The sequence below is a fragment of the Rhagoletis pomonella genome, unplaced genomic scaffold (genome assembly GCF_013731165.1).
Source record: "Rhagoletis pomonella isolate Grant_MI unplaced genomic scaffold, Rhpom_1.0 Rhpom_scaffold_00209, whole genome shotgun sequence".
In the NCBI taxonomy this organism is placed as follows: domain Eukaryota; kingdom Metazoa; phylum Arthropoda; class Insecta; order Diptera; family Tephritidae; genus Rhagoletis; species Rhagoletis pomonella.
The window spans coordinates 67,499-75,148 of record NW_023458763.1 but is presented as its reverse complement, the minus strand read 5'-3'; the positions used below and the strand labels follow the sequence as shown (position 1 = coordinate 75,148).

The following is a 7,650-nucleotide window of genomic DNA, read 5'->3' as shown; positions in this document are numbered from 1 at the left end:
ACGGGCATGATGAGTGACTTATAGTGTGCTTTTCGTACGTCGAGAGAGGACTTTACTCCTGAATCGCCTACTCAGTCCAAAGCAGTACTTGTTGGCAAGAGCGATTCTGCGTTGGATTTCCATGCTGACATTATTATCGGTATTAATGCTGCTTCCCAAGTAAACGAAATTCTATACTTTCCCGAAATTATAACTGTCAAAAGTGACGTGGGCCAAGACGCGAATGTGCTGATTGTTTGTTTGATGACAGGAGATACTTCGTCTTGTCCTCGTTTACCACCAGACCCATTCGCTTTGCTTCCTTGTACAACTTGGAAAAGCCAGAATAGACTTCGCGGTTTTTCCTACCGATGATGTCAGTGTGATCGGCATAAGCCAGCAATTGTACGCTCTTGTAGTAAATTGTTCCTGAGCGGTTCAGTTCTGCAGATCTTATCATCTTCTCCAACATCAGATTAAAGAAGTCACATGAAAGAGAGACGCTCTGTCGGAAACCCCGTCTGGGGGCGAACGGCAACAGATCAGAGCTGGTGGTATTGCTCAACGTCATTTTTCACTGCCGTATGAGTTTTGAGGGGATACCAAATTCAGACATAGCGGCATATACGAAACTCCTTTTAGTACTATCGAAAGCGGCTTTAAGGTCGACAAATAGGTGGTGAGGCCGATCATTTTCTCGCGGGTCTTTTCCAAGATTTGGCATATTGTGAATACCTGGTCTATGGTAGACAATACATTCGATAAGACCTTGCAACCTACGCTTAAAAGACTGATCCCGCGGTAGTTGGCACGCATGGCAGGGTCGCCTTTCTTGTGGATTGGGCAGAGCGCACTTAAATTCTAGTCGTCGGGCATGCACCTTAATAACTCCTTGCCATCGTAATTAAATAGCTCAGCTGACAGGCCGTCAGCTCAAGCAGCTATGGCACTTTTCGTCATAGTCAGGCGCTGGGATATCGACTGGGACCTCGGGTTCGTCTTCTCCACTTCTTTCAGTGCATCTGCCATTCAAAAGGGTCGAAAAGTATTCCCTCCATAATCTGAGTACGTTCTGGACATCGGTCACTAGGTCGGCATGGTTGTTCCTACAAGAGTCGTAAAACCTTTTATAAGTCGCTCTCTGCTAAAAATTTCGGGTGTTTTTTCTGTCGGCCAGAATTTCAAGCATTTTCTCACACTTCTCATTGTACCAGTAATGAGCGGGAAATGTGGTTCCACTGATCGCGCAAGTCGGTTTGTTGAAGAGTGTTCTCTCACAGCAGGTGTGGGGGTCGAGCGCCCAATCCATTGGCCGTCCGTTTTGATTGCAGCTTTTCGACGTTGAAATTTCCTTGGTTGGTTGGGTGCCCTTTTTTTGCTGCTCCGAGGTTGGGTCGTATATTGAATGTATCAATATAGTAGTACGAGTCGATGTTTGGCCCTCGGAGTGTACGTATGTACATATAAAACATGGAAGCATGCCTTCCGTCTATCACAACATGCTCGATTTGGTTTCCAGTTTTTCGATGTGGAGACATCCATGTAGCTTGAGAGAACGAAAAATGACACTGAAGATGGCACAACGCCGAAACCGGTTTGTCTCCAAACCAAATTTGACAAGGGATGACGGTAAATCGTTCCACAATACACCACACTTCTACCCTGTCGGAAACACCAACAACGAAAATGAGAATAGCATGATGGATCTTTTTAAGCTAGAACCCAGTACTACATACTGCCAAGTTTCGGGCTCCGGCGAAGTGGATCATCCTCAGCCCGCCGTTTCTATGTGGAGGCTGATTGTTTCGACACTGGCACCAAAGATCCCTTCGTTGCCCACCTTGGCATTTAAATCGCCATTTTTATACGTATCTGGGCAGCGCTAATATGTACGCTCTAAGATAAGAGAGCCTTGGATGCCTCTTCCTTCTCTTCCATCGAGGCACTGGCACATATGAATGAGATGTTGAAGAATCTCGCTTTGATGCAGATTGTGGCTAGACTTTCGTCCACTAGAGTGAACGCCGGTCTCTCTCCCACTACAAATCCAACACCGAATTGCACTCCTTTACGTGGCAACTGTAGTAGACGTCGCAAGGCTCACGCTTACCTTCCTCGCCCCGTCCATCGCATTTCGTCAGCCTTTATTTTCCCTAGAACTTCAACCAGCCGGGCAGAGGCACTATCCCGATTAATCCCCAGCGCACGCGGGGTGTTACGCCCTCCCACTTTACCTCGCTCCAAACTAGCGTTCGGTCGCTACCCAGAGTATTCATGGATAAAAATATCCGGACGTAGTTAGCTGCGATTTGAACCGTCAGCACACGAATCGCTTCTGGCCACTCCCAGGTGAATGGCAGTCAAAAGCTTTGCAGTACTGGGAAATGTACAAAACATAGTGGCCAAAAACGAATATCTCAACTAAACCCTGATGAATTTTTTTAAATTCGCTCTACATACCTGTATAATAAACCAAATAGCCGGACAAAACGTTAAATGATATACATATGTATGTATGTATAAATATGAGGACGTGTTGAACATTTTGAGTGTGAAGATTTTTTATGCTGGTATATTCATTTATGCTAAATATATTACTTGATTTTGTTTTGTCACACTTAAGAAGTAAACGTCTTGGCTGTTCACCCAACCGGTCTATAGTTTTATCAATAATCTCAGATTGGTTCTGCGATAAAAAACTTTCGTTGTACGCTTAGAAAAGACACAAACCTAAAGACAAAGTAATAAACAATTGAACTATAAATTTATATATAGTTTCCGTTCAATCAATTTTTGCTCATTGTCGACTGCAGCCAATTTTTTAACCTTGTAAAATGGAAGTGCTTTGAAGTTAGAGATAATAACTTGATACAGAACCGGATGATCCACATATCCACTTTTTAAATAAGTTTACTAATTATTTTGTTAGCGTTGGGAGTATAATTTGTTATACAGTATATATATAGGAAAAACCTTGAAATTTAGGGGGGGCCGAAATTATCAAGCAAGCATTTCGCGGTACTATATTTGAATATCTAGGCAAAAATTTGAAAGTTAGGGGGAACCCGGGCCCCCCTGCCCCTACCTGGCTACGCCCATGGTTGCCACCATTTTCAATAAAAATTTCATCTGCAACTTCTTCCCCAAGTCCTCTCAACGTCCCAAACTTTGTAATCTTTTGGTTAAATGAATACCCAATATTGTTAACTATTTATTACAATTTATGTATTTGCTACATAAACAGGCATACTAATTTGATCTTTATCCATCAAATTGGGTGTATTTCCCCGATATCAACCATAATACTCTATAAATAATCCTCGGTTCAACCGCAATCATTCGCATCATTTCATGCGCAAGGACCTCGCTCCTGAGCTCCAATTCTCGGGCGAATTGAATGATGGAATCCGGTCGATCAGTTGCCGACACCGGTATACATTAAGATGTCTCAACAAAATTTCTGTGAATTTCCGTGCTACTCATAAAATAGAAAACTTAGTATTTCCACCACTTACCGAAACAAACCGTGATAAGCCCCGTATTCCATGGCCAACATAGCTTCCTCATCCAAATTGTATTTTTTTAGCAGCGCGTCAATGTGGTTCAAGTGACTACGCATCGCTGGCAAATAGTCCTCCAGCACTTGCAGATTCTCAACGTGCGCCTCACCCTGTCCAATGAGTTGTGATCGTGTTCGCACCCAATTGTAAATTATTTTTATTGTGCACTGTACTAAGAACCCATGATATGGCTTCAGGGTACGCTCATATGCATTCTGCAGCTGCAGCTTCAATGCCTGTGGGTCATTGAAGGTGTTTTCGGGAAATGTACAAATCAATTGTAGGCGACGCTTTAGCCGTAATAGCGCATTCGCGCCATTCATATGATTTACCACAGGTGTTAGTTTGCCAAATGTCCCAATAATAGTAACGATTTCCGTAGCAGCTTTAAGAAAGGCCTCTGTCTTAATTTTCTCCTCAACTGCTGGTGGGAAGCCTTCAAAAGTTTTTAAATCGTATGCGTTGTGCGGACATAATTCTTTGCCTAACACTCTTGAATGTATATGTTTAGTATATAATATCAAGACTATCTAAATTCACGCAAATATACCAATATATATATATACAATATATGTATACAATATAAGCATCTTTTTGTTTTTATGCGCTCGTTGTTATTTGGTTATGAGAAGCCTCAACCAACTTTTCAAAACTGCATGCAAAGCTCGATTTTTAGTGATTCGACTTTATCTTATCAACAATTTAGTGATGAAGCATAAAAAAGGCTGAGAGATTTTGGAGCAGTTTGCCCTCTACAAGTTTTTCAAACGTGGTGATTACAGCTGAACTATGTAATGTAAAATAGATTGTGAGTGGCCTTTGCAGTAGACGATCATTTCCGCATTTGCATGAACCTGTATAGAGATGAAAATATTAATGAAATCCTTAATAATTACTATTTTACAACACACCTCTTACAACGGCCTCGTGCTAAAATTTCAGAATGACATTTTTTGCCATTCAGGAAATGGAGAAAGTGTGGTGCGCAAACGCATATCAAAATGTAAATTAAAAGTCTCCGCCTAAAGCCGCAACCACATACTCCTCAACGCCATCTATTGCTCGCGTATGGAGATAAGGTTTTTCGCATGGAAACATGCATATTACAATGGGAACGTTGTAACACCTACGAGAAAAAAAAAATTTCAACTTGCTTTTCAATGATTTTGATTGCAACTCACAGTAAATACCTATTCCACATTCTGCGTTTTTATTCGGAGTGAACTGGTTTCCGTTTCCGGGGGCAGACCACGCTACCGAAAACATCGCTAACGTCAATTTACGATATTAGCAGAGTTCATAGTCAATGCGATTTCGAAGCAACTCATCGCAGTAAATTCCCATATGGAAACCTTCCACAGATAAATTCAGCGCGACATTTTCTCATGTACACACACATATACGATATTCTCATACGTACTCCATACATACGATTAAAATTTCCTGGGAGAGCAGGGTTAGAACTAATCTGTACGCCGTAGTAAAGGGTGCAGAAGTCGTATAAAATTATAATACTGTTTACAATATCGTTGCTTAGATCATATAAATGAATTAATATCCAATTATTAAAACAAAAAAATTGGCTTAGTTCTTCGTTTCATGCTTGAGCCTTTTTTGTAGTAAACCCACCTGTAAGATTGTCGAAGACATATCGAAGAAATGGCAATTAAAGAAAAATGCCTAGTAAGACTTAATTTGCTCGACAAAACGTACTAAATCTGATACGAACGAAGTGTAGTTCTAACCCTGCCGGGGAGATACAGAGGCAACAGTGCCATCTACCGGTTACTTGAATAAGCTGCAACGCCAATAATTCCATAATCAAACGAACTCTCCAAATTTACATAAATAATGCCACAACCACACGCAGCCAATATTATACAAATATATTAAAAATAAGAATTCCTCAAATAGTAAAACAGCTAGGGAACCACCACTTGCCACCCAACTATGACTGTTCAAAAGTTGAACGTTTTTCACTCAAAGCGGCTCACATTGCAGAATGACCCGATTCGCGATCGCTTGCCGATTATGCAACAAGAATCATGGGGTGCGACTCTGCCCAATTTACCGCAGCAAATCGGCTGAAGAAAGGCGACGAGAAGGGCTTATACACCGCTACTGCCCGAATTGTCTGTCACCATTCCACCGCTTGGAGATCTGCAGCAGCACCGACCGATTCCACAGACGGTGCGAGAAGCACCATACTTCTCTGCATATAGATACCGGTGACGGTCGTAGAAAGGTAGCGCGGAGCCAGACGGATGAAAACGACAGCTCGCAGGGCGCATTGGCCATTCATGTCAACGAGCAGACAAAATCATGGGCTCAACAGGTGGAGGAAGAAGAAAGAGAGCAAAATGAAATAATAGCCGAGATGGTCGTCGAAAACGAAATGGTTCCCTCTGAAGAGACTGGTAGCTCGGAAACTCGTACTTTCCGAAAACCACCACAGCACGACTGGCGAAGGCGCGGCTCGGAAACCAGTTCTCTCCGACTGCCCAGGCAGATCGGCTCCGGACCTAGTCCGTTAGGACCACCTGCCCCGCCCCAAATACTACCCGCAGGCGGCTCGAAAACCTTCCAACCGCCCCGACGGTTTAATGGTCAGCGACGTGGCGGTGCGGAAACCCGTTCTTTCCACTCGTCTCGGTGCGGACAAGGTAGATCAGTCCCATATCATCGGAACCAACGACTACGAGGAGGGGATAGATCAGCGCTCGTCCTTCCGGACGCACGAACGACAGGTTTTAGAACAGGCCGACTAGCCGGCACAACAGGGGCACCAATAACGCGTTCGTTTGACCCGATCGCACCGACAGCAATCGTGCGGATAGAGTCGGCCGCCTCCACCTCGTTCGCGCTCTAATAGACTCTTGCGCACCTAACACCATTATAGACGCAGATTTGGCCCGTGATCTGCAATTATAACGAAGCCGATCAGGGCGACAAAAAAGATGTTCGCTCGTACTACGAGGGAAGTATGGCCCTACGGAGCGAATAACCACCCAAGCAACAATAATAACGCGACACAACCGACTCAGTCCGCCGGCGAGTATTGCTCCCACGGTAGCCGCACCATTCCAATTCTTGCGGTTGGCTGTTCCCTCTTTTTATCGGGCCTCACCAATCCGGTTAACTTTGGGTGACAATGTTTACGCCCAAATAATGATGAGTGGCACCCCTCCCTCTACGATTAGTGGGCTATTGGCCCAGCCCACGGTCTTCGGCTTAGTTTTATCCGGGGCTCTTCCAAAATAATAATTATACCCCAAATGGCATACCTACGCCTCTGTTTATAAATTCATGGTTTCAATGAAATAAAGTGCATTGTAAGACAAAACCACGTATTTTTAATTAACCCCTCTCTATTTTATTGGCAGTTTAGGGAAGGCGGTGAAACAATGGACGTGGCGAACGAGGACCGTAATGCAACCCAGCGCACTGTTAGATTAAGTTATAAAAAAAAAAAAGAAATTAAAATTAAAATAAATAAAACTTGTATTTTTCCCATGTGGCATGATAGTTGGGCATCTCAATCGATTACTGAGGTTGCTCACCGCAAGGGGGCCGGAATGTTTAGGCCTCCGGCCTAATTATTGCGCACCACCCTAATGGGCGGTAATATAGACCGTATGCACATACACGTATATATGTATACACATATACATATGCACGTGTATCGGTACCCAACAAGCAAAATAAACTTAAAGAAAGTTTTTTTAAGTTTTCAGTTATAAACATTAAGCTTACAAAACGTTGATTTTTTGTTTATAAAACGCTTGAAAGTAAGCGTAATATAATCGAAAAGGAACATTGGTTATAAGCGTAGAAATATAAACTTGTAATAAATGTTCAAAAGAAAGCTTTATAAGCGTAAAAGTGTAAACTTATAACAAAGGTACAAAAAAAGTTGTTTATAAGCGTATGAATATAAACTTACTAAAAATTTTCAAAGGAAAGCTTTTTATACAAATTTGTATAACCCTTTATTTAAAGATATTTATGAGTTTTTAATACATAGATTGCTTAACATCTAGAAACTAAAAGAAATGCGAATTTTTGGCGGACTCATCTACAGTCGCGAAAATATAATTAGGTAATAGACATT

The 7,650-nt window shown here is 42.4% G+C and overlaps 1 pseudogene; it reads right to left on the bottom strand.

The window, feature by feature from the left end:
- Positions 1-3,490: 3,490 nt before the first annotated feature.
- On the bottom strand, positions 3,491-4,013 carry LOC118750336 (annotated as a pseudogene).
- Positions 4,014-7,650: the final 3,637 nt, after the last annotated feature.